The sequence below is a fragment of the Syngnathus scovelli genome, chromosome 10 (assembly GCF_024217435.2).
Source record: "Syngnathus scovelli strain Florida chromosome 10, RoL_Ssco_1.2, whole genome shotgun sequence".
In the NCBI taxonomy this organism is placed as follows: Eukaryota; Metazoa; Chordata; class Actinopteri; order Syngnathiformes; family Syngnathidae; genus Syngnathus; species Syngnathus scovelli.
The window spans coordinates 16,218,536-16,244,898 of record NC_090856.1 but is presented as its reverse complement, the minus strand read 5'-3'; the positions used below and the strand labels follow the sequence as shown (position 1 = coordinate 16,244,898).

The window sequence follows — 26,363 nt, the reverse complement described above, 5'->3', positions numbered from 1 at the left end:
ATGGTGTTGTTCAGTGCGGCATGGTGTTGTTCAGTGCGGCATGGTGTTGTTCAGTGCGGCATGGTGCTGTTCAGTGCGGCATGGTGTTGTTCAGTGTGGCATGGTGTTGTTCAGTGCGGCATGGTGTTGTTCAGTGCGGCATGGTGTTGTTCGGTGCGGCATGGTGTTGTTCAGTGCGGCATGGTGTTGTTCAGTGCGGTATCGTGTTGTTCAGTGCGGTATCGTGTTGTTCAGTGCGGCATCGTGTTGTTCAGTCCGGTATCGTGTTGTTCAGTGCGGTATCGTGTTGTTCAGTGCGGTATCGTGTTGTTCAGTGCGGTATCGTGTTGTTCAGTGCGGTATCGTTGTGTTGTTCGTATTGTGTTGTGTTGTTCGTAATGTGTTGTGTTGTTTGTATTGTGTTGTTGGTATTGTGTTGTGTTGTTCGTATTTTGTTGTGTTGTTCATATTTTGTTGAGTTGTTCATATTGTGTTGAGTTGTTCGTATTGTGTTGTGTTGTTCGTATTGTGTTGCCTCTAACACTTAGCTTCTAACACTTAGCCTCTAGCACATAGAAGGTAAATAAATAGGAAGGAAGGACTCACCGGTGACGTCGTCGCCCACGTCCAAGCGTTGTACTTTGTATTTTCATCCTTCTGACAGTGGAAAACATATAGCCAACAAACACCGTGGAACCTAAACGAATGAAAGAAAACTATCATTTGGCCACAACCAACATTCACAGATACAACACAATGTGACGTGCGGTGTTGAGGTTAAAGGTTGAGTGAAGGGCCCTCGTTTTAAACTACTTTTTTGAAAAGGAGTGGGAACAAGTAAGACGTATTTAATTTATTTATTGGGAAGTAGTAAGACTTATTAAATTTATTTAATCTACTTTTCTTCCCAGGCAAAATTTGATGTGCTGCAATTCCAAATTTCCAAAGTGAATGAAGGAATGAAATCCTTTAAATTATGATTTTGTATAAATACTAGGCATAAACACAAAATCTACGGCACAAAATGGGCAGACTTTACTTGTTTGAAAAGGACTGGTTACAAGACAGACTTTTTTAATTTATTTAATGGGAAGAAGACTTATTTAGTTTAATTGATCTATTTTTGTTCCCTGGCAAAATTCGATTTGCTGCAATTCCAAATTTCCAAAGTGAATGAAGGAATGAAGTCGTTTAAATTATGATTTTGTATAAATACTAGGCATAGACACAAAATCTACGGCACAAAACGGGCAGACTTTACTTGTTTGAAGAGGACTGGTTGCAAGACAGACTTTTCTGATTTATTTAATGGGAAGAAGACTTATTTAGTTTATTTAATCTCTTTTTGTTGCCTGGCAAAATTGGATTTGCTGAAATTGTATTTTGCCAAATCTTGACTTGAGACCTGATAGGAAGTATTAAACGCTCAGTTAAATCGATACAAGTTGGTAATAAGAGAGAGTAATGTTGGTTGAAGCGATGAATGAAGGTTAAAAGCAATTTAAATTATGACTTTGTATAAATACTAGATATTAACAGAACATCTACTGCGCAAAATGGGCAGAGTTTACTTGTTTGAGAAGGAGTGGCTTATTTAAGTCTAAGATTTATTTAATCTGTTTGTTCCCAGGCAAAATTGGATGTGATGCAATTCCAAATTTCACCACATGATGGTGCCAAATTTTGACTTCATAGGACATATTCAACACTTAACTATTATGTTCAAGGTAATCAGATTTGTTTATTATTCTAATGGCCTTTTCAAAACTATTCTGGATTACTACTTTGGATCTATTCTACATTACTTGGCAACAACATACTCTGTAACAGATTAGGCAGTATAATCACATATGTTAACTTGAGAGTGCCCACACTCAATCTACTTATCGTGATGTGTTAAATCAATTACTGTTAGACATTATTATTCTGATAATCTACCAAATCTTTGAATTGAAGAATTTGTGATTTAATTAATAGCTTGTTGTTATGTTCAGGGTAATCAGACTTGTATATAATTCTAATGGCCTTCTTTTGAAAACTATTCTGAATTACAACTTTGGATCTTATATTACTTTGCAACAATATACTCGGTGACAGATTAGGCAGTATAATCACATATGTTAACTTCAGTGCCCACACTGTATTTATTTATGGTTATTTGTTAAATCAAGTACTGTTAGACATGAAATAGGAAGTGTTTAACATAAATGTTATGGCTACTCACCGTTGTAGCTCGCTCCTGGTCAATGATACGAGCCTCTTCTTGCAGTGGAAAACTTGCAGCCAACAAACACCGTGGAACCTAAAGGAATGAAATTAAACATTAACATTTCGCCTGGACCAATATTCACACGTGTTAGGGTTTTCCAGGTTATCTTTATCATAGGATTATGTTGGAATGCAACAGGTAATAAATACCTTACCTTGTCCTCCTTATCACAAGATCGTAAAACATCCCCTGAGATGTTTAGACTAGAGGACAAGGGCTTTCTATTCAGCCCACTCATACCCCCACTCTGTTCCTCCTAATAAATATGCCCTTGCAGGAAGGAGACCTTTCAGACTTCATTCGATAATCGCTGTTCAGACAGCGACGAATGGACTCTCCACCTGCAGGTGTCTAAAAGAACTTGCTTGTCTTCTGTTTGGTTCTTGCAAAATAAGTTGGAGTGAGCAAATCTCTAACATTTTGGTGCCGAAACCCGGGATCCTCATACCCACCATCTGACCGGCGAAGGAGGACGTGCTGCATTGTCGACAAGCCAGCGTCCATTAGGAGGACCTGGAAAAGAAAGTCCTGGGAAGAGAATTCTTCGCTGGGCCAGCATCTTAGGTCTGCCTTCGTCTGACAGAGGTGGATTGACGGGATCCGGCGGTGCAACGAACCAGGGGACAAGTAAGTTAAAGCGCTAAAGATACGGCTTTGGTTTGTCCGGGCTATGAGATTCGGCTTTGGTTTGTCCGAGCTATGAGATTCGGCTTTGGTTTGTCCGAGCTATGAGATTCGGCTTTGGTTTGTCCGAGCTATGAGATTCGGCTTTGGTTTGTCCGAGCTATGAGATTCGGCTTTGGTTTATCCGAGCTATGAGATACGGCTTTGGTTTGTCCGAGCCATGAGGCCTAAAAAAGCGCTGGAGTTAGTGTGATTGAGTGTGTGACTGGTAGGATAAATTGACTAAAAAGCAGTTCTAGCGTTGATCCATGGCAATAAAACAGGCTAGTAATTTGTTGAAAGGTCAATTTAAACCTGCATTGAGGATCCTCAAAGAAAAAAAAAAAAATTGAAAAAAAATTGTAAAACCTTAAGCGACTAAAATTAAGATGGGAAATAAGAACGGTAAATCTCTTGCTCTGCTCTTCTTTAAAACGAGAAGTTCATGGCAAGTAGATTTCTTAATTGTATGCAATGCATGCTGAAGTGGAAGAAAATGTATGGAGTACAAGGAAATTTGACAAAGAATTCAGGGTGCATAGTGGCATCCCATTCAATGATACAGCTGAGAGTGCTTATCAACAACAGCTTAAAAATGCGCTCCTCACTAATTTCCGCCCTGAAATGGGCAGTTGGGTGAGGAAACACTTCGTGGAAGCGGACACTGCTTGGTTTACAAAAAACATGCAGTGGCCCGGAGACGCTGATAAAGGGATTGAGAAAGGCAAAAGTTCTGATGTATTTCATCTAGATGATGATAATGATCTAAATGAAGATACAACGATCTTCTTCCAAAGTTCCCAAAGGGGCAGAGGAAGAGTTAGATACCAACAAGGTCGCAGGCCGCCATATAATTCAAAACCCCCACGAGATTCTGAACTGTGGGGGACGAGGACACTTCGCACGAGAGTGTCGTTTTGCAAAACAATATCAATCAAAGGGTGGAGGAAGGAGCAGAGAAAAAGCCAAATTTTTAGCATGACAAGCTTCCTCCTCTTTGACCGCTTATGCTCATACAGAGAAAGAAAGAATAGATGCCCATATGACAGCAAAACATGTCATTGTCAGATTATTAGAATTTTTTTTAGATTATTAGAAATCCTGTCCATCCAAGAAGTATGACAATGCTGTTTGTATGCCCAAATTACAAATGACTAGAGCTCAAATTGTGTTACACTGAAGTTAAAATATGCAAATCAAGTGGTAAAGGAATGCAACTTGCTTCTAGAAGATAAATAAAATTAGAATGTGCTGTCCTCGTGTGCATGGGAGGGACCAGCTCATGATCGACCACAGGAAATGGCCAGCCTGTGACGAATCATTGTTGCTGGGAACTACCTTTTGCATGCGAGAGCTGTGCATGTGTGTGCGTATATGTTAAAATGATGAACATTGGCTAAAGTTTTAGTATAAAAAAATTTTGCTAGACTGTGGTCTATCCAATTTGCACCGCAGAACAGAAATGATTTTGAAAGATAAAAATGAGAGGAAAAAGAGAGAAATCTGTTTGCGAGCAGAAACTAATCCACACTAGTGCATGTTAGTGTCAAGCCCTCATGAGAAATTCGGAGTTAACAAAACAACGGAACATGCTTTCAGGAATTGGAAGAAGCTAAATTGTGAATTTAAGATTTTGCAATGCTACATTTAATAGGAATAATTGATTGATTGTGTTATAAGATTATACAAAATTCTAAATGCAAGCTAAATCTGAGAGATTGAGTTCTTCAAATTTAAAAACAAAGGAAAAAATCAGATTAATTTGCCAGTTGGTTGTTTTAGTTAAGTCTTTTTTGAATTGGTGGATTGCTCTACCAGGAAACCTAAGTTGGAAATGATATATGAATGTTGTGTGGTGAGCTTGGATGAATTGGGACCAATGTGATAGAAAGACTCCTTTTTGGAGACTGCGTGTGAGATGCAAATGAACATTGATGAATGATAGCCTGAATGAAAAGAAATTACAGGTTGAATGGTTGAAGTTGTTGGCGACTACTATAGAAAATTAGTAGAGCGACTTTGATGAAAGAGTGATTTTGAGCAGGTTGAATGTTAGAAAGAAACACGTAGCTTTTGGATTGATAATTAACTAGAAAAAAAACTGGAGAACCAGTAACACATGTAGAAGATGTGTGAACTGAGAAATTGAGAAGCGTTTTGGAAAGAAAGTCAAATTAAATGATGATGGAATCGTATGTAGTAAAGAACGCATTCTCCCAAAAAGTTTGTCAAGGTGTGAGGCATGGGCGTTGCCAAGCCTCAGAAGGGGGGGAGTGAGTAGGACTAGGACAGATAGTGGAAGATAGTAATAATACAACACTTTATGACAATGAATTTTCGAATACATTTGGTGTTATATTGTGGTAAATTTTTTGTTCTGGTGTAGATAGTTTAGCAACACGAGAGATTTAGAGGTTCAAAAGAAAGACAGTTAAAAGAAAACATTTTTGATTTGGACAATTGCAGGCTAACAGGAACATGGGAAAGATAAGAACTACGAGGTGGGATCCAATTTCATTGGGGAGATTGAGAATTCACAGCACCATACTCTAAGTCACATTTTTGAGCAAGCATGACAATAACATGTGAGAGGTCAAGACATACAGATCAGGGCTTGATGTGGAAAGCAGACCTCGATGAGTTGATTTTCAATAATGATACTGAAGACAACATACTGTCCGATTAAATTGGAACTATAGATAAAATGTAGCTCAAAAATAGGATGAGTTGCAGGATTTACGATATAAAAACGAGACCGCTGTTATTAGGAGAATTTGAAGTTTGGTAAATAAATGTTACCAGCAAATTGATGGAAGCAGCTACATTTGGAAATAGTCTTACAAGTGTTCAAACCAGCCTGTCATTCTCAGTGTCAGGGCCCCTGAAACCCAATCCAAGACTTCGCCTGCAGCCGTGAACAACCACAAAATGGTGCCTGGCTCTGAAGCACCTTTGACCTTTGGCGAAGGACAAGAAAAGACTGCTGTTGTGCTTGGAGGAGGACAAGTACACTCCGGAGGAAATACAACATCCTCGGGGACGGAAAAGACAGTGAAAAGCGGAGGAACTCACAATGATGAAAATTGACTCATTTGAACAATGGACTCATTCAAGAGTGATGGATGGGGTCGCTCTGAAGCAACAACAAAAGAACACCAACTTGATAGGGTGAAGTGCGGCAAAAAGATATGGACTTGGAGTGTCTGACAACCAAATCGCACTCCTTGCTACGGCGTTCCCAAATTTGGTGAAGCTTGGTTCAAAGTGGAAGGGAGGTTCATTGTGCACTGAGTTTGACAGAACTGAGGAGATTTGATAAATAAATAAATAAAAATTTGAAAAATACGTAGGGCTACAGATTATGATCAGAGATTGAACGGATTTGGATAAAACAAATAGGCTAAAACGGTAGGAAACAAGAGCAAGATCTTATATTTTGGCTCATCAAGCTTAAGACGTAGAGGTCGAGTTCTATAAATTTTAGAACAGGACATTTGGCAGTCAGGAGGAAGCTAGGTTGCTCAATGTACCTACTCAATACAATAGTAAGTTTTTTGCACCACAGTGGAGGTTGGATGGTCAGAAAGTTAGGTACGTTCAATTTTTGACATTCACACAATCATGCATAGGAGTCACAAGGCAACAGTTAACAAGACAATGACTGCAATAGGGGCCACCTACGACTGCACCGACATGGAAAAGTAGAAGTGAGAGAGCAGAGTATGGGATTATATGCTAAAACGTCTGCTATACAGTTACCGATAGGAGATTCTATCAAGAGAAGCTACATGAGAGATGGATTAGAATCTCTTTGTCTGCGTGGGTGCGTGTGCGTGTGTGTGTGTGTGTGCTCACACCCTGTGTGGATGCGAGCGTGTGAGGAGAAAGAAGGCATGGGTAAGACAATCTCTTTTAAACCAGGAGGCAATAAATGGGAACGCCCCTGTCATAAATAGTTTTTGGTTAAAGGGAATCATTAGGAAGTGTTCAAACTCTTCCCGCAAACATTCCTATTTGCCAGTTAAATGGGCACTACAATTGACTACGAGAGTTGCAAACAACAGATGAAGAGCAGTCCTTGGCAGATTATATGATCAGGACGCTCAAACTGTGTCAAAGACAAATTTACTGCCGCTTGATCTTTCCTCCTCACAGGTCGACAACCCCATCAATCCAGGAGACTGGGTCTACATCGAGGTCATTAAAGGAAGGAACTGGGCCAGCCACGACGGGAGGGACCATTCCAAGTCTTGCTGACTACACATGTTGCACCCAAGGTTGCAGGATCCACAAATGCATTAACGATGACTGCTCTCCAGGAGGAAACTGGATGGGAGCTTTGGACATCACCGCTGTGTGCCAGGATGAGAGAGCCATTTTCAAGGTGTAAGGGCTCTACTACCAACATGGCTGCACCATCGGACGGGACCTACTTCATTCAGAAGTTCAGAGGCACTGCCTCACCTGCATCCTATGAGTGCACGTGCCTGTTCAGTACGGATCATGGTTTTGTGGTCACGAGAGTTGTCCGATGCTGCCTGCCAACTGGACACGAGTGTGTGCGCCAGTGTGTGTGACAGACCTCACCTACAGACTAGAACATCAGCAGCTGACGAAAATGCGAGCACATATACAACTTCTTAGACGTGACAGATGTGATAATGATAATGAGACGTGGATTGCGTAGATGCTGTTCTGTTGAGCATGTATTACGGAAACTTGTTGATTTGACCATCAAATATGCTTCGCAAGTAATGGATACGCTGATGTACTGTTTCTTTGTTTTTCTTTTTGTTTTTATTGATAGCATTCTGGTCGCCTTAAGGCAAAGGGACCGTGTAAGAATTTTCCTGCTAATAACATCTGGCCAGCAGGTTTTTCGCTTACACAATAAGTTTGATCTGGGGTATTAAGGTAATGCCTCATCTTCACTGGAAAGTGTTGCTATCATTGTTTGTTGTTTTTATTTTTCCTATTCTTCTTTCTTCATTATACATATATATGTGTTTTTTTCTTACTTGTCTTTGTTGTTTGGGGTAGCATAATCATATGATAAAACAGGAGGGAGATGTTAGGGTTTTCCAGGTTATCTTTATCATAGGATTATGTTGGAATGCAACAGGTAATAAATACCTTACCTTGTCCTCCTTATCACAAGATCGTAAAACATCCCCTGAGATGTTTAGACTAGAGGACAAGGGCTTTCTATTCAGCCCACTCATACCCCCACTCTGTTCCTCCTAATAAATATGCCCTTGCAGGAAGGAGACCTTTCAGACTTCATTCGATAATCGCTGTTCAGACAGCGACGAATGGACTCTCCACCTGCAGGTGTCTAAAAGAACTTGCTTGTCTTCTGTTTGGTTCTTGCAAAATAAGTTGGAGTGAGCAAATCTCTAACAACACGTACAACGCAACGCGGCTACACTTCTGCTAGCGCCTCAGCTACACGTTGCTATTACAAACGTAAATCTCTTTAAACACAATGAGTGTTACTTACCGTGTACGCTGTAGACGGTCCAGTTGCAAGCAGAAAATAAAGATATTTCTGTTGATATTCGTCGTTGCTCAGTGGCTCACGGCCATCGCGCCAACAGATTTGAATTTTGGTGGAAGTTCAGCCAATTACGTCATATCCGCGGCACATGACTGCGACGTAATACCCGCTTATCTGAAACGGCAGTTAAAAGTAGAGTTACATCAAGTTTTCTTTTTTAATCAATGCTATCATTTACAACCGTTGACCAGAAAGAATCGTCGAAATTCGACGTTCCCCCCAAACGCCACACTCACTCGCTTTTCAGGGCAACAAAAGTACTTCTTTTTAAAAACGATGAGTTGTACTTACCGTGTACGCTCTGGACGGTCCAGTTGCAAGCAGAAAATAAAAATATTTCTCTCGTTAGTCGTATGTTACCATCCGCTGTGTCTTTGTCAACATCGCCATTTTCCTACTTCCTGTTGCGAGCCACGCCCACGGATTTAAATTCTGGCGGAAGAGCCCGCCCATTGGCGTCGTTTTCGCGTATAGCAAATCCGATTGGTTGGGAAGGGGGCGCGGTTATGCAGCCGAGGGGTCCTGTGATCGGTGGGATGTAAAGTAGGCGTCGACGTCACGTCCGCGTCACGTGACCACGACGTGGCAGACGTCATATAGCAACCGCTGTTTTGTTTAGTAGACTTACAGTTGTTATGCATTGACATAATGGCGCACACTCCAAATAGATTTAAATAAATTAAATAATTCTTCTGCCCACTCCCTTTTAAACAAGTTAACTCTCCCCGCGGATTTGAATTCCGGCGGAAGTTCTTACAGTTGTTATGCGTTGACATAATGGCGCACTGGTTAGCATGTCCACCTCTTAAGCATGATGTTGCGGGTTCGACGCCTGATCAATGTTAGCATGGAGTGAGCTGAAGTGCATGGCGCTGAAGATTTGAATCTTTGAAATGCGCTGAGGTCTGACGTATCAGGCAGAATGGTTTGCCATCACGTTCAACAAAAAATAGAAACTTTCCCACTCTGATAAAAACGTCCTGTGTTCATCTACATATTTTCGTTTTGCTGTGCATCTTTTCCCTGCCATTTCGAGAGCCCAATTGACACTAATAGTTTACTGGAATGTGTTTGCCCATCCTACTTTGTGGAATTTCACCACATGCGCTTTTGACGAAAATACTAAATTGAACTCAAGTGAAGCCAACACGCACAACCCCCCCCCCCCCCCCCCCCCCACACACACACACCTACACACACACACACAAATGTTGATATGAACATAAAAGAGCCGCATGCGGTTCGGGAGTTGCGGCTTGGCCAAACCTGTACTATACAACTTTATTTGTGTAACATTTTCACAACAGCTGTCACACAAACAAAGCGGGAAAAACCGAAGACGTGCGTGTTCCGCCCACGCTGGATTTATTTGCACCTTTGAAAAGACACCGTATTGCCGCAGATGTGGCAAAGAGTACTTTTGGGCATCTGAGACGGAAGGATGTCCAAAGCATCACGTCACCTGCTCTGGTAGGAATGGTGGTGGGACGTTGAGGTCAACCGCTTTGGGGTTGGCTGAATCTTTGGTCGCAGGATGCCACACACTTGAAGACAGAAGCAGAAAAGCAGAGCTAAATGCAAAATGTACTCACCGGTGACTCCAATTTTTTCCCCCCCTGAAGAAATGGATGGACGGGTGGCCCCGGCTGGCCGGTGGGACTCTTGTTATTCTGACCCTTTTTAGTGCGCGTTTGGGGCAACAACCGTTTTTTGTGGCGCTCTCTTCTGGTTCAAGAGTGCCCTGCATGTGAATTTGCCTTTCCTGCCTTCTGATTGGATGAGCGCCGGTGTGACGCGGTGCCTCTGTCACCGTGGCGGGGGGTATACGTCGGCATCGGAGCGTCTGCCAACGTCTGAGACCGGCTGGCAGTGTATCGGAGGTGTCGAGTGCGGTGCCGCTGGAGCTCACTCACCAGCTGGTGTTAGGGCCACAGAATGAAGGCCAAGGAGAAGACTAGAAAGAGAAACAGAAACTTCTCCTCCAATTGTTTGATTTGTCTCTTCTGAGCTTCGATGAATTCTTTCAGCTCTTTGTTCCTCTAGGACGGACAAATGGAAAGTAGCCTTCAAAAGCCAGTAAGCGTGCAAGTAAGTGCCGGGCTGGCTTTGGGCCCTTACCTGTTGCGCGCTGTGCAGCAGATCCATTCTCTCTTGGAGGATGCAAGCGTCGCGCTCCCTCAACTCCCACATCAGGGCTCGCTTCCATTGGTCCACGGCGCTCCTAAGCTCTTGTCTCTGATCCGCCGTCAGCACGTCATTCACGCCAGCGTGGCTGGCTTTTTCGCCGTCCGTGGCGGGGCAGTCCCGCTGCGGTAGCGCCTCGTACAACATGGCCTCCAGCTCCATGATCCTCTGGGCCGCAATCCTCGTCCATCAGTAGTCCGGCGGGAGATTTGAGGGCGGCTTACCTTATGAGCCTGGTCCATGGAACGCTTCCTGAAGTCCAACTCTTCATCCAGGTAGCCCTTCTGGTTGCAGAACATATCCTAGCACAGCTCAAGGTCAGAATTGTTGGGGCACATTGCCCCGAGTTCCCCTTGGCTGATGTCGCGTGTCTGTCTACCTTCTCACTTTCAATGTCCAACATCTTCTGTTGAAGTGCTGACTTGGTCACTTTGATGTATTCTAACCACTGAGGAAAGGCTGCTGTCACATAAGCAGAATGCGAGAGCGTGCGTGGACGTGCGCGTTACCTTCTCGGCTAGGGTGGGAAGGGTCCTGGCGTGAATCACGACCACCTGCTCCTCGTTGGTGAGATTCTGCAAGAGCCCAAAGGCACAGCGTCAACAAGGTTCTTTCAGCGCAAAGCCTTCCAAAAGTCACATTTGAGCCGCCGAGTCTCGTGGAGTGCGAACATAAGGAGTTCGACATACACTTACGGCGTTATCGCCCAGGATGTCCAGCTTCTTCATCAGATCACTGATGAGGATGTCCTGGGGAAAGGCGCAAGGAGCAATGTAAGGTGTTCTGGGACCTCAGGTTAAGGTTAGGGTTGCGAGGGACGCCTTACGTACGCTCACGCCGTCGGCCTCGCAGTAGATCTGCAAAGGGCTGAGGCCGTCTGGGAAACGGACTTGCAGAAACTTCAAGACGGAGGAGCGCCACTCCCTCTCCTGAAAGGCAGAGGCATGCATCCGTCCGTCCGTCCGTCCGTCACATCTCTGGCCTCAACACGCTTGTGCGAGTCTTCCCACCTCCAGCTCCAGGATGCGGAACTCAAGCAGTTCGTTTTGGTCTCGGATATCCTGGATGTGCTCTTTCAGACGCGCTTCTTCCGCCTCCATCCGCCTGACCTGAAAAGACAGTCAGACCTCATCTGCGGGGCTTCCGGACGGGTGTGACGCCAAGCGACTCCGCCCAGCGCCTTTCTTTCCGTCACCTTTTCGGCCAACTGCTGATTGCTCTGACGCAGCAGCTGCTTCTCCTCCACCCACTTGACATTCTAGAAGAGACAAACGCGTGGACAGCTTTGGAATGTTGTGTCATTTTCATCCACAAATTCTTTGGTTGACTGGAAAATGACATTTGCTTTTCTCCACATTTTCCCAGCCACGTTCATAGGGGGTTGGTCCAGTAATGCCAGACGAATGAGTGACTGAAGAATGTAGCTATTTTGTCTGAGAAAAAGGTGTGCTCATTGATAAGCTTACCTGTCCTTGTTGCTTCAGCGCTGACTCCAGATCTGCTACTCTGCTTTGATAGTGACCCATTTCTACTGTCAAGTAACATGGGGGGAAGAGATGGTGCAAATGGTAAAATATGGATTGTTCACAGGAATAAATTGGCAGAGCTGAAATTCCAAATTTGTCCAAAAGATGGCGCCAGACCAAAACATGAGACCAAAAAAGGGGCCAAAATAAGCTAAGCAAGTTAAAATAGAAATAAAACAGGAACACGGTGTCGGATTGTGAGTCACGCATGGACGCACAAATGTGATTTTTACTTTTTGATTTCTTTGCTTGGCTAAAAATGTATTCTGTAACAGCTTAAAGCAATATTGTTAGTCAATTCGATCAAGGGACCCGTCACTATGAGAATAGTGGCGTGACATAAATTGTTTGGAGAAGCACAAATGTGATTTTTACTTCTTGATTTCTTTGCTTGGCTAAAAATTGATTCCCTCTTTCATGAACTGTGTTTTGCAATCGAATTGTTCTGGGATTGAATGATTTTATTAACACGGGTATCAGTGGGTGAAATTGTTCGGTTTCTGGAGTGATTAAGATTTGTAATTCTATTTCATGTTTCTTCAATAAATGTGTTGTGTATATTCATCTACTTTGTTGTGCGCTGATTTGTACTGAATGTACAATCGATGGTTCGGGGTTGATTTGACAATTTGATTAATGTGCGGGGGGTTATTATGGTATAACATAGGACCGTAATAAATAAAAGTAACATCAGACAATTTTAGAGAATTGAATAACTTTCGTAGTTATTTGAGACACGAGTGAATTTCAATCCGTTTGAAAGTTTGCTTCGTCTGAATAAATTAACGGAAGTGTTTGAATCGGATTATCGGTTTGGTGTAGAACTGAAAGTAATTTAATTATTTGAAGGGCGCAGGCCCGTTTCCCCTTTTGACGGGCCGCGTAAAAAGTAACTCCGAACATGTTAGAGAATTAAATAACTTTCGTAGATATTTAAGGGAAGAGTGAATTTCGTCAAAAGTGAATTCGTTTGAAAATTTACTTCCTCTAAATAAAATAACGACGATGGTTAAAATAGATCATTTGAGTTGGTGAAGGATAAAAGTATTTCGATTGTCCGTCGGGCGCGGCCCAGTTCTTAATTTTGTCGGGCCGCGTCAAAAGTTAAACAGGACACGATCGAAAAATAGACTTGCCTTCCAAATTAATTACTGGGCAAATCTAAATAGAGTAAGACATTTTTATTCGTTTTAAGAAAGTTGTTATTCTTTTTAAAGCAATCAAGTGGGGTGAAGCACGCCGACAGTTAAGTGCTAGATCTACATATAAAAAGTTAGAATTAATAACGTAAAGTGCATTAATTTTCTCCTTAAATGCTATTATTGTCACACTTTTATTAATTCGATTCTCTTTCGAATAAACAAGTTGGTCGGCTCGCTGCTTGAGCGACCAAGTAGAACGGACCCATATCAACATTTACTTCGGCAAAACTAGTGCTAGGGCGCGCTATACAAACGAATCCCTGAGGTCTTAACAAAGACATCTAAAAATATCCGTAACATAATAAGAACTTCAAACGGTTCGGAGGCAGGTTCGAGTGTGGCCTGAGGGTGCCTCCGATGCACTTCGTGACTGCTTCGACACCACTGACTGGGACTTATTTAAGCAGGCAGCCACCTACAACGATTGGACGGACATAGAGGAGTATACTGACTCTGTTACCTCTTACATCACAAAGTGCATCGATGATGTGACTTGCTCGAAATCCGTCGTCACTCGCGCGAACTGGAAGCCGTGGCTGACGGGGGCTGTCCTCAGACTGTTGAGGGCCAGGGACAAGGCTTTCAGAGCGGGGGATGAGGCTGGCTTGAGGACAGCGAGGGCCGACCTGTCCCGAGGCATCAAAGAAGCGAAGAAGGCATTCTCGTGCAAGGTCTCCACCCACTTCAAGGACAGCAAGGACGCACGTAGCCTTTGGCGGGGCATTCAGACCATCACGGACTACAAGCCCGCGCCGAGGAGCTGTGAGGGCGACGTCCGTCTGCTGAACGATCTGAACCGCTTCTTTGCTCGCTTCGACGCCCAGAACAGCACTTGCCCACTGAAGTCCACTCCCCCCCCACACGAGCAGCCCCTGCGCCTCTCTGCCGACGGTGTGAGGAGGGCGCTTGCCGCTATTGACACCCGTAAGGCGGCGGGCCCTGACAACATCCCGGGTCGAGCGCTGAAGGACTGTGCTGGGGAGCTGTCGGGTGTCTTCACGGACATCTTTAACGTTTCCCTGCAGCAGGCCATCGTCCCCTCGTGTTTCAAGGCTGCCACCATCGTTCCTGTGCCAAAGAAACCTGCACCATCCTGCTTCAATGACTACCGCCCTGTAGCACTGACGCCCATCATCATGAAGTGCTTTGAGCGGCTGGTCATGGAGCACATCAAGTCCGTTCTCCCCCCCACCATTGACCCTTTCCAGTTTGCGTACCGTGCCAAGCGGTCCTCTGAGGATGCCATCTGCTCTGCCCTCCACTCGGCCCTCACCCACCTGGAGAGACAGTACTCATATGTGAGGTTGCTGTTTGTCGACTTCAGCTCTGCCTTCAACACCATTGTGCCGCAGCGACTCATCTGCAAACTCGACGAGCTGGGCCTCAGTACCTCCCTCTGCAACTGGATACTGGACTTCCTCTGTCAGAGGCCTCAGGTGGTGCGTGTTGGCGACAAAATCTCCGCCAGCATCACGCTGAGCACGGGAGCCCCCCAGGGCTGCGTGCTCAGTCCATTGCTCTTCACCCTGCTGACGCATGACTGCACTGCGACCTACAGCGACAACCGCATAGTGAAGTTTGCTGACGACACGACTCTGGTGGGTCTCATCACGAAGGGCGACGAGACTCGGTACAGGTCAGAAGTTGACCTTCTGACCACGTGGTGCAGGGACAACAACCTCCTGCTGAACGTCAATAAGACCAAGGAAATGATTGTTGACTTCCGGAAGGGTCACACAACACACCTGCCGCTGATCATTGATGGTGCTGTGGTGGAGAGGGTGAGCTGCACCAAGTTCCTGGGGGTGCACATCAGTGAGGACCTCTCCTGGTCCGAAAACACCTCGTCACTGGCAAAGAAAGCTCAGCGCCGCTTGTACTTCCTGCGGAAGCTCAGGCGTGCATGTGCTCCTCAGGCAGTCCTGTCTACATTTTACCGTGGCACCATTGAGAGCGTCCTCACCAGTTGCATCGCTGTCTGGGGTGGTAACTGCACTGAACAGAACTTGAAGGCCCTGCAGCGCATAGTGAATACGGCTGGTAAGATTATTGGTGCTTCGCTACCCTCCCTGAAGGACATTTACACCTCCCATGTCGCCCGCAAGGCAACCTCGATTGCCAGAGATGTGAGTCACCCGGCTCACTCTTTGTTTGACCTTCTGCCCTCTGGGAAGAGGTACAGGAGCCTGCGCTCCCGCACCACCAGACTCGCCAACAGCTTCTTTCTCCAGGCTGTTAGGGCCCTGAACTCGCTACCCCCTTCTGCGTAGCGTGCGGCACTGTTGCGCTATTTTCGGGAATGTCTGCTGTACACGCACTTGCTCCTTTTTTTTCTGCTCCTCCTATTTCTTTATTTCTTTATTTATTTATTGTTGTGTTATTTATTCATTATTTATTCAGCACGCTTTTGTTATACTTGTTTACTTGTTTGTCTGTTGTGAGCCATGTCTTGTCACCGTGGGATAGGGGGGAACGAAATTTCGGTTTCTTTGTGTGTCTTTGGCATGTGGAGAAATTGACAATAAAGCTGACTTTGACTTTGACTTTGACTTTGACTTTGATTAGCGGGGAGCCATCAATACGATGCGGTCACTTCGAAGTCTTGCCTCGAATTGAGTTACTCGGCTCGAGCTTAGGGTGACTTGAGAGGGATTGGCGTCGTACAGAAATTAGATTGATTCCGGTGGAGTTAATTTAACTCGGGTGGTTAGATTACGGACGAATCTCCGAACCCGGCTAAGACAAACCCGTTACCGGGAAGCCGGGGGCACCTTATTGAAAGAGGTGCGTTTGACACTATCATCAGCTTTTCTCTGGTCTGAAAGGAGGAGGAGGGAGGGTCCTCCTCCTCCTTTCAGACCAGAGAACACCCGAGGCTGGGTGAGAACGGGGAGGCTGCGACCCGGCCGGGGGTTGCGGGAAGGGGCGCCACCTTGATCTCCTTCTCGGCGTCGTAGTCCCCTCCGCTGGTCTGGGCTAGCAGAGCGTAGGCTCGTTGCAGCGCTTGATATTCTTGCGTCAGCTGGCGGTAGCGAAGCTCCGCCTCCTCATGCACACACCAATGCAACACAGCACTAGTACCAGAATCAGTCAGACCGGCGACAAAGCACCCGCGACGCAAAGACGAGTCCGATTCCAGGCTGAAGAGGAATGTTTGGCGCCAATACGCTGGCAGAAATGGCGGGCTACCTCTTCGGGTTCCGTGTCGGGGGTTCTGTCGGTGTGAAAAGACAAGGACGATCCGTCCGAGTCCACCAACACGTCTTCGTCGTAGCCGTAAAATGTTTCGATGACCTGCGGGCGCGGAAGCAAACATCTCTCTGAACAAACTGAAGCGACACCTCACGATGAATCGACGAGAGGAACGATAGCGAGAAAAAGGCCATTTCATCTTGCGCAACACCAAGCAGCCGCAAACAAACAGACTCACCTTGCAGGACCTCAAGCTTTGTTCCTCCTCAGAGATTCTCGACGTCGGTATCGTAGCAGCAAATCTCTCTCCTGTCGACACAAATAATCCGCCTTTGAGATTCTTTGGATGCAAAGGGAACGAACGGCTCCGGCGCAGAAACAAACGCGACTCACGATGACATTTCTGACATGAGCTCCTGTCTCCAGAGCCTGAAAAACCCGTCACCGGCGATGATTGGAGGGACGCTCGTCTTTTCCAAAAGTGACAACTACAGGGTGTGTCAGGGTTTTCCAGATTATCTTTATCGTATGATTATGTTGCTTTGACTTTGACTGCAACCTGTAATAAATAATATTATTTATCCCTTATTTATCCCTATCGCTTATCCCTTCCTACACAAAGTCGTAAAACATCCCTTGCTATGTTTTGACTAGAGGTCAAGGGCTTTCTCTATTCAATCCACTCTTACACCCACCCTGTTTCTCTTAATAAAAATGCTCGTGCAGGAGCCGAGAGTCAGACTTCATTCGTACAACGGATGGACTCTCCACCTGCAGGTGTCCAAAAGAACTTACTTGTCTCCCGTGTGGTTCTTGCAAAATAAGTTGGAGCGAGCGCAACTCTAACAGGGTGCATTTTGCCACTAGCTGCCTACGGACAATGACGTCGCGCTCGCGGCTCATGGTTGACGGGCTGAGCAGCCGGGCGAGTCCGTCGTTTTCAGCGCACAGCGAGTGGCAAAGGCGCTGACAAAACGGGAGCTTTGAGCTGCTGAAAACGGCAAAACAAGTCTAAAGCGTGTTCAAACGCGTGCGCACAATGCTCCTGCTTGAAAGGTCGGAATTTAAGGGGCCAATCTTTTGGATGGCGGCCGCCGGCCAAGCTTTGGACGGAAAAGGTTTCCTGGCGACAGCGAGCGAGCGCGGCGCTGCCGTACGTGCACCGAGTCACCTGCCTGAAGACCTTGGACAAGTCGTCGATGATGTGCCGCTGCTCCACAACTTGAAGGAACTCCATTTCACCGTCCTGCTGGCCGCAACCGCGCTCCAGGTCATTGAGCGAACTAGGCCTTGTCTGTGGAACACAAATGCAGTGGACTCTGTTGGCACGCCGCCGTTGTCCGCGTCGACTTACCAAGCTTGCCATCTCCTCGTTCTCCTGGGTGACAAAGCGCACTTTGTTTTCAAGGCGACACAGCACCAGTGAGAGTTCTTCATTCTTCCTGCTCAGGCGTTTGTTTTTGTACAGGAGTGGCAGAAACTGGCTTTCTGTTTCTCTCAGTCGCTTAAGCTGCAAGCATGAAGTGCGGGATGCGAAAGACGCACAACACGCGGGCCAGAACGTATCCATTCCTTTTGCATCGGTTTGAACGGAATCGTGGCTTTGGCTCCCAATAAAAGACATCTACCAGGCAACCGACTCGCCGCGCCGCTCAACTAATAAGCAAGCGCAATGGGTGCCTCGCTGGATGGCGCGCATCAAACGTAGCGCAAACCTTCAAGCGTGCCGTCAATAAATTACCAGTTCATTGCGCTCTTCAGAAAGCAGGGCGTTTCGATCCTCCAGTTTCCTGATGACTGCGCTGAGCTCAGCGATTTTCAGATGAAACCTTCGCGTGTCCTGATCCTCCTGAGACTGAAAACGCCCCGCAACACACACACACAACCACTCGTTCAAAGTTCAAAACTGTTTTTGTGCTACCTTCCTCCAGCAACGAACTAAGTCATGCGTACTGCAAGTGTGTGATGAGGTGGCTTACGCTATGAAGAGGATTGCTAGTAGCGCCGTTGACCCCACTTCCAGGGTAGTTTAGGCCCGCCCTTTGGGAATCCCTCAGGGCAGCGATCTGCTGCTCGGCAGCCTGAGTCTGCAGCTGAAGGCGGTGGACGTGGCCGGCCCCAGGGCTTTATCCAAAACACTAACCGCTCTGTCTTTCAGCTTGATCTCATCCATCTGGATGTACAAACGGGGAGCGCTCAGGCAGGCGGGCAAACTCATTTGCCAGAATTGTGACAAAAACAAAGAGAGCAACCGGCCAATTTTTATCTTGAATCGACTAGAACACCATTGCTGTGACAAAAGCGAAGCGAGCAACCGGACGTTTTCTTCTTGTGAAATAGAATAGAATAGAATGCCTTAGGTGTCATTGCACTGCAGGTATACAACGAAATTGGGAACATAGCCACGCACCGCGCATCTGATCAGTCCTACCAGTCGGTGGATCTCCCTCTCGCAGTCCCTCTTGGTTCGGCTCAGCTCCTCCCGATGCTGGTGATGAGCCGATCGGAGCTCGGCCGCTCGGGACTGCCAGGCCTGCTGGGCCGCTGCCAGGGCTTCTTCCGCGCTCCTGGTGGAGGCGACACCGCTCGGTCTCCCGACACCGCCGCGTCTCCTCCACTTCCGCCAGCAAAGCGCCCCCGCTCCTCACCTGAGCAGACATTGCGCCACATCGGGCCGTTGAGACCGCAACGGAGCGCCGCGACGCTTACTGGGGACAAGCTACACAATACGGTAGCGGCCGCATCGGAGCCCGACGTGGCGTGCGGATAGTCAGACACGGATTGAGCGGATCACCTTGTCCATGGAGCCGTCCCTCAGGCTGAGGACCAAGGCATTCAGTCGCTGGATCTCTCCATCTTTGATTTTGATCACTCTCATCAGCTCCATTTCATGCTGCCGCAGTAATGTCTCCCTGGTAACGGCTAACTCTTTCTGCTTCTCCTCATGGAGTTTGCTTTTGAGTTCCGTCATGGCGGCGGTGGCACGGTGGTGCTCCGCCCGCAGGTCCTGACTTCTCTCTCTCTCCAGACAGCTGACCTGACATGACTTAGACAAACTTGCAGTGCTAATTATGCAATAGTGCAAGTAGGCAAAACAGTATTCAAGAGTGTGCAGAGGAATGCTAAACCATGTATTAAACTTCTATTTAAAGGGTTTACACAAGTTCAGTAAAGTTGGTAGTGCGAGATAGTGCAAGATAGAGGTCCGTAGTGTCATAAAGTACAGTTCTGTGAATGTGTGATGCAGAGTTCAGTTTAGAGCTCAACAGTTCTAGTGTTCAACAGTCTGATGACAGCAGGGAAAAAGCTGTTGCAGAACCTGGTGGACCTGCAGCGGATTGTGCGAAACCTCTTCCCAGAGGGCAGCAGGGAGAACAGTCCATGGTGGGGGTGTGATGGGTCATTGATGATGTTACGGGGACGGGACATGCAGCGCTGAGATGAAATGTCCTGAATGGAGGGAAGAGGAGCCCCTATGAACCTCTCTGCTGTCCTCACCACTCTCCTCACGTTCTTCCAATCGGAGGCGGTGCAGCCTCCACACCACACAGAGAGTCAGCTTGTCAGAATGCTCTCTATGGTGCTCCTGTAGAACGTCCTCATGATGGGTGGGGGCAGGTGGGCTCTCCTCATCCTCCGCAGGAAGTACAAGCGCTTCTGTGCCCTCTTGACCAGTGCCGTAGTGTTCATAGTCCAGGAATTCAAATCCGCGGGGAGAGTTAACTTGTTTAAAAGGGAGTGGGCAGAAGAATTATTTAATTTATTTAAATCTATTTGGAGTGTGCGCCATTATGTCAATGCATAACAACTGTAAGTCTACTAAACAAAACAGCGGTTGCTATATGACGTCTGCCACGTCGTGGTCACGTGACGCGGACGTGACGTCGACGCCTACTTTACATCCCACCGATCACAGGACCCCTCGGCTGCATAACCGCGCCCCCTTCCCAACCAATCGGATTTGCTATACGCGAAAACGACGCCAATGGGCGGGCTCTTCCGCCAGAATTTAAATCCGTGGGCGTGGCTCGCAACAGGAAGTAGGAAAATGGCGATGTTGACAAAGACACAGCGGATGGTAACATACGACTAACGAGAGAAATATTTTTATTTTCTGCTTGCAACTGGACCGTCCAGAGCGTACACGGTAAGTACAACTCATCGTTTTTAAAAAGAAGTACTTTTGTTGCCCTGAAAAGCGAGTGAGTGTGGCGTTTGGGGGGAACGTCGAATTTCGACGATTCTTTCTGGTCAACGGTTGTAAATGATTGCGTTGATTAAAAAAGAAAACTTGATGTAACATTACTTTTAACTGCCGTTTCAGATAAGCGGGTGTTACGTTGCAGTCATGTGCCGCGGATATGACGTAATTGGCTGAACTTCCACCAAAATTCAAATCTGTTGGCGCGATGGCCGTGAGCCACTGAGCAACGACGAATATCAACAGAAATATCTTTATTTTCTGCTTGCAACTGGACCGTCTACAGCGTACACGGTACGTAACACTCATTGTGTTTAAAGAGATTTACGTTTGTAATAGCAACGTGTAGCTGAGGCGCTAGCAGAAGTGTAGCCGCGTTGCGTTGTACGTGTGGATATTGGTCCAGGCGAAATGTTAATGTTTAATTTCATTCCTTTAGGTTCCACGGTGTTTGTTGGCTGCAAGTTTTCCACTGCAAGAAGAGGCTCGTATCATTGACCAGGAGCGAGCTACAACGGTGAGTAGCCATAACATTTATGTTAAACACTTCCTATTTCATGTCTAACAGTACTTGATTTAACAAATAACCATAAATAAATACAGTGTGGGCACTGAAGTTAACATATGTGATTATACTGCCTAATCTGTCACCGAGTATATTGTTGCAAAGTAATATAAGATCCAAAGTTGTAATTCAGAATAGTTTTCAAAAGAAGGCCATTAGAATTATATACAAGTCTGATTACCCTGAACATAACAACAAGCTATTAATTAAATCACAAATTCTTCAATTCAAAGATTTGGTAGATTATCAGAATAATAATGTCTAACAGTAATTGATTTAACACATCACGATAAGTAGATTGAGTGTGGGCACTCTCAAGTTAACATATGTGATTATACTGCCTAATCTGTTACAGAGTATGTTGTTGCCAAGTAATGTAGAATAGATCCAAAGTAGTAATCCAGAATAGTTTTGAAAAGGCCATTAGAATAATAAACAAATCTGATTACCTTGAACATAATAGTTAAGTGTTGAATATGTCCTATGAAGTCAAAATTTGGCACCATCATGTGGTGAAATTTGGAATTGCATCACATCCAATTTTGCCTGGGAACAAACAGATTAAATAAATCTTAGACTTAAATAAGCCACTCCTTCTCAAACAAGTAAACTCTGCCCATTTTGCACAGTAGATGTTCTGTTAATATCTAGTATTTATACAAAGTCATAATTTAAATTGCTTTTAACCTTCATTCATCGCTTCAACCAACATTACTCGCTCTTATTACCAACTTGTATCGATTTAACTGAGCGTTTAATACTTCCTATCAGGTCTCAAGTCAAGATTTGGCAAAATACAATTTCAGCAAATCCAATTTTGCCAGGCAACAAAAAGAGATTAAATAAACTAAATAAGTCTTCTTCCCATTAAATAAATCAGAAAAGTCTGTCTTGCAACCAGTCCTCTTCAAACAAGTAAAGTCTGCCCGTTTTGTGCCGTAGATTTTGTGTCTATGCCTAGTATTTATACAAAATCATAATTTAAACGACTTCATTCCTTCATTCACTTTGGAAATTTGGAATTGCAGCAAATCGAATTTTGCCAAGGAACAAAAATAGATCAATTAAACTAAATAAGTCTTCTTCCCATTAAATAAATTAAAAAAGTCTGTCTTGTAACCAGTCCTTTTCAAACAAGTAAAGTCTGCCCATTTTGTGCCGTAGATTTTGTGTTTATGCCTAGTATTTATACAAAATCATAATTTAAAGGATTTCATTCCTTCATTCACTTTGGAAATTTGGAATTGCAGCACGTCAAATTTTGCCTGGGAAGAAAAGTAGATTAAATAAATTTAATAAGTCTTACTACTTCCCAATAAATAAATTAAATACGTCTTACTTGTTCCCACTACTTTTCAAAAAAGTAGTTTAAAACGAGGGCCCTTCACTCAACCTTTAACCTCAACACCGCACGTCACATTGTGTTGTATCTGTGAATGTTGGTTGTGGCCAAATGATAGTTTTCTTTCATTCGTTTAGGTTCCACGGTGTTTGTTGGCTATATGTTTTCCACTGTCAGAAGGATGAAAATACAAAGTACAACGCTTGGACGTGGGCGACGACGTCACCGGTGAGTCCTTCCTTCCTATTTATTTACCTTCTAGGTGCTAGGTGCCGCACTGAACAACATTATGCCGCACTGAACAACATTATGCCGCACTGAACAACACCATGCCGCACTGAACAACACCATGCCGCACTGAACAACATTATGCCGCACTGAACACCATGCCGCACTGAACAACACCATCCCGCACTGAACAACACCATCCCGCACTGAACAACACCATGCCGCACTGAACAACACCATGCCGCACTGAACAACACCATGCCGCACTGAACAACACCATGCCGCACTGAACAACACCATGCCGCACTGAACAACACCATCCCGCACTGAACAACATTATGCCGCACTGAACAACATTATGCCGCACTGAACAACATTATGCCGCACTGAACAACATTATGCCGCACTGAACAACATTATGCCGCACTGAAAAACACCATGCCGCACTGAACAACACCATGCCGCACTGAACAACACCATGCCGCACTGAACAACACCATGCCGCACTGAACAACACCATGCCGCACTGAACAACACCATGCCGCACTGAACAACACCATGCCGCACTGAACAACACCATGCCGCACTTAACACCATGCCGCACTGAACAACACCATGCCGCACTGAACAACACCATTCCGCACTGAACAACACCATGCTGCACTGAACAACACGACGCCGCACTGAACAACACCATGCCGCACTGAACAACACCATGCCGCACTGAACAACACCATGCCGCACTGAACAACACCATGCCGCACTGAACAACACCATGCCGCACTGAACAACACCATGCCGCACTGAACAACACCATGCCGCACTGAACAACACTATGCCGCACTAAACAACATTATGCCGCACTGAACAACACCATGCCGCACTGAACAACACCATGCCGCACTGAACAACACCATCCCGCACTGAACAACACCATCCCGCACTGAACACCATCCCGCACTGAACAACACCATGCCGCACTGAACAACACCATGCCGCACTGAACAACACCATGCCGCACTGAACAACACCATGCCGAACAACACCATGCCGCACTGAACAACACCATCCCGCACTGAACAACACCATCCCGCACTGAACAACACCATCCCGCACTGAACAACACCATCCCGCACTGAACAACACCATCCCGCACTGAACAACACCATGCCGCACTGAACAACACCATGCCGCACTGAACAACACCATGCCAAACTGAACAACACCATCCCGCACTGAACAACACCATCCCGCACTGAACAACACCATCCCGCACTGAACAACACCATCCCGCACTGAACAACACCATTCCGCACTGAACAACACCATGCCGCACTGAACTACACCATGCCGCACTGAACTACACCATGCCGCACTGAACAACATTATGCCCCACTGAACAACAATATACCGCACTGAACAACATTATGCCGCACTGAACAACATTATGCCGCACTGAACAACACCATGCCGCACTGAACAACATTATGCCGCACTGAACAACATTATGCCGCACTGAACACCATGCCGCACTGAACAACACCATCCCGCACTGAACAACACCATGCCGCACTGAACAACACCATGCCGCACTGAACAACACCATGCCGCACTAAACAACACCATGCCGCACTGAACAACACCATGCCGCACTGAACAACACCATGCCGCACTGAACAACACCATCCCGCACTAAACAACACCATGCCGCACTGAACAACATTATGCCGCACTGAACAACATTATGCCGCACTGAACAACATCATGTCGTACTGAACAACACCATGCCGCACTGAACAACACCATGCCGCACTGAACAACACCATCCCGCACTGAACAACACCATGCCGCACTGAACTACACCATGCCGCACTGAACAACACCATGCCGCACTGAACAACACCATGCCGCACTGAACAACACCATGCCGCACTGAACAACACCATGCCGCACTGAACAACACCATGCCGCACTGAACAACACCATGCCGCACTGAACAACACCATGCCGCACTGAACAACACCATGCCGCACTGAACAACACCATCCCGCACTGAACAACACCATGCAGCACTGAACAACACCATGCAGCACTGAACAACATTATACCGCACTGAACAACATTATGCCGCACTGAACAACATTATGCCGCACTGAACAACACCATGCCGCACTGAACAACATTATGCCGCACTGAACAACATTATGCCGCACTGAACACCATGCCGCACTGAACAACACCATCCCGCACTGAACAACACCATGCCGCACTGAACAACACCATGCCGCACTGAACAACACCATGCCGCACTGAACAACACCATGCCGCACTGAACAACACCATGCCGCACTGAACAACACCATGCCGCACTGAACAACACCATCCCGCACTGAACAACACCATGCCGCACTGAACAACACCATGCCGCACTGAACAACACCATGCCACACTGAACAACACCATGCCGCACTGAACAACACCATGCCGCACTGAACAACAACATGCCGCACTGAACAACAACATGCCGCACTGAACAACACGACGCCGCACTGAACAACACTACGCCGCACAGAACAACACGACGCCGCACAGAATAACACAATACCGCACAGAACAACAACATGCCGCACAAACAGTTTTAGATAATATTACGTCGCAGTCATGCGACGCGGACATGACGTCAATAGGCGGAACTCATGGCAAAATTATAATCCGTGGGCGTGGCTTGCAACAGGAAGTAGGAAAGCGGCAATGCTGGCAAACAAGACACAGCGGTTAGTAACACGACGACTAACAAGACAAATATTTTTGTTTTCAGCTTGCAACTTGACCGTCTAGAGCGTACAAGGTAATTACAACTCATTGTTTTGAAAAATATGTTTTTTTGTTGGCCTGAAAAGCGAGGCAGTGTGGCATTTGGGAGGAACGTCGAACTCGGCGTCTGCTTCCAGCCACAGACGCCAAATTTCGACGATTATTTCGACTGGTCAACGTTTGTAAATTATTGCGTTGATTAAAAACTTTATTTAACTCTACTCTTAACTTTGCCGTTTCAGATATGCGGGTATTACACCGCGGAAATGACGTCAATAGGCTGAACTCTGGCCAAAATTCAAATCTGTGGGCGCAATGGCCTTGAGCGAGACAACGGATCCAAACACGACGATTATCAACAGAAATATCTTTATTTTCTGCTTGCAAGTGGACCGTCTAGAGCGTACACGGTAAGTACAACTCATTGTGTTTAAAAAGATTTATGTTTGTGTAGTTTGCGTTGCGTTGTATCTGTGAATGTTGGTTGAGGCTAAATGTTAATGTTTAATTTCCTTCCTTTAGGTTCCACGGTGTTTGTTGGCTGTATGTTTTCCACTGCAAGAAGAGGCTCGTATCATTGACCAGCAGGAGCTACAATGGTGAGTACCCCTTTCGTCGTCCATTTATGTTAAACACTTCCT

At 45.9% G+C, this 26,363-nt stretch overlaps 2 long non-coding RNA genes across 2 annotated transcripts; both read left to right on the top strand.

Moving 5' to 3' along the window:
• Nucleotides 1–4,588: 4,588 nt before the first annotated feature.
• LOC137840700 (uncharacterized) lies at nt 4,589–8,255 on the top strand. The gene is made up of 2 exons (XR_011087614.1): nt 4,589–4,878; nt 4,956–8,255. It is a non-coding gene; the product is annotated as an uncharacterized lncRNA (long non-coding RNA).
• Nucleotides 8,256–22,828: 14,573 nt separating this feature from the next.
• Nucleotides 22,829–26,083, top strand: LOC137840675 (uncharacterized). The gene is made up of 3 exons (XR_011087562.1): nt 22,829–22,908; nt 25,727–25,756; nt 25,965–26,083. It is a non-coding gene; the product is annotated as an uncharacterized lncRNA (long non-coding RNA).
• Nucleotides 26,084–26,363: the final 280 nt, after the last annotated feature.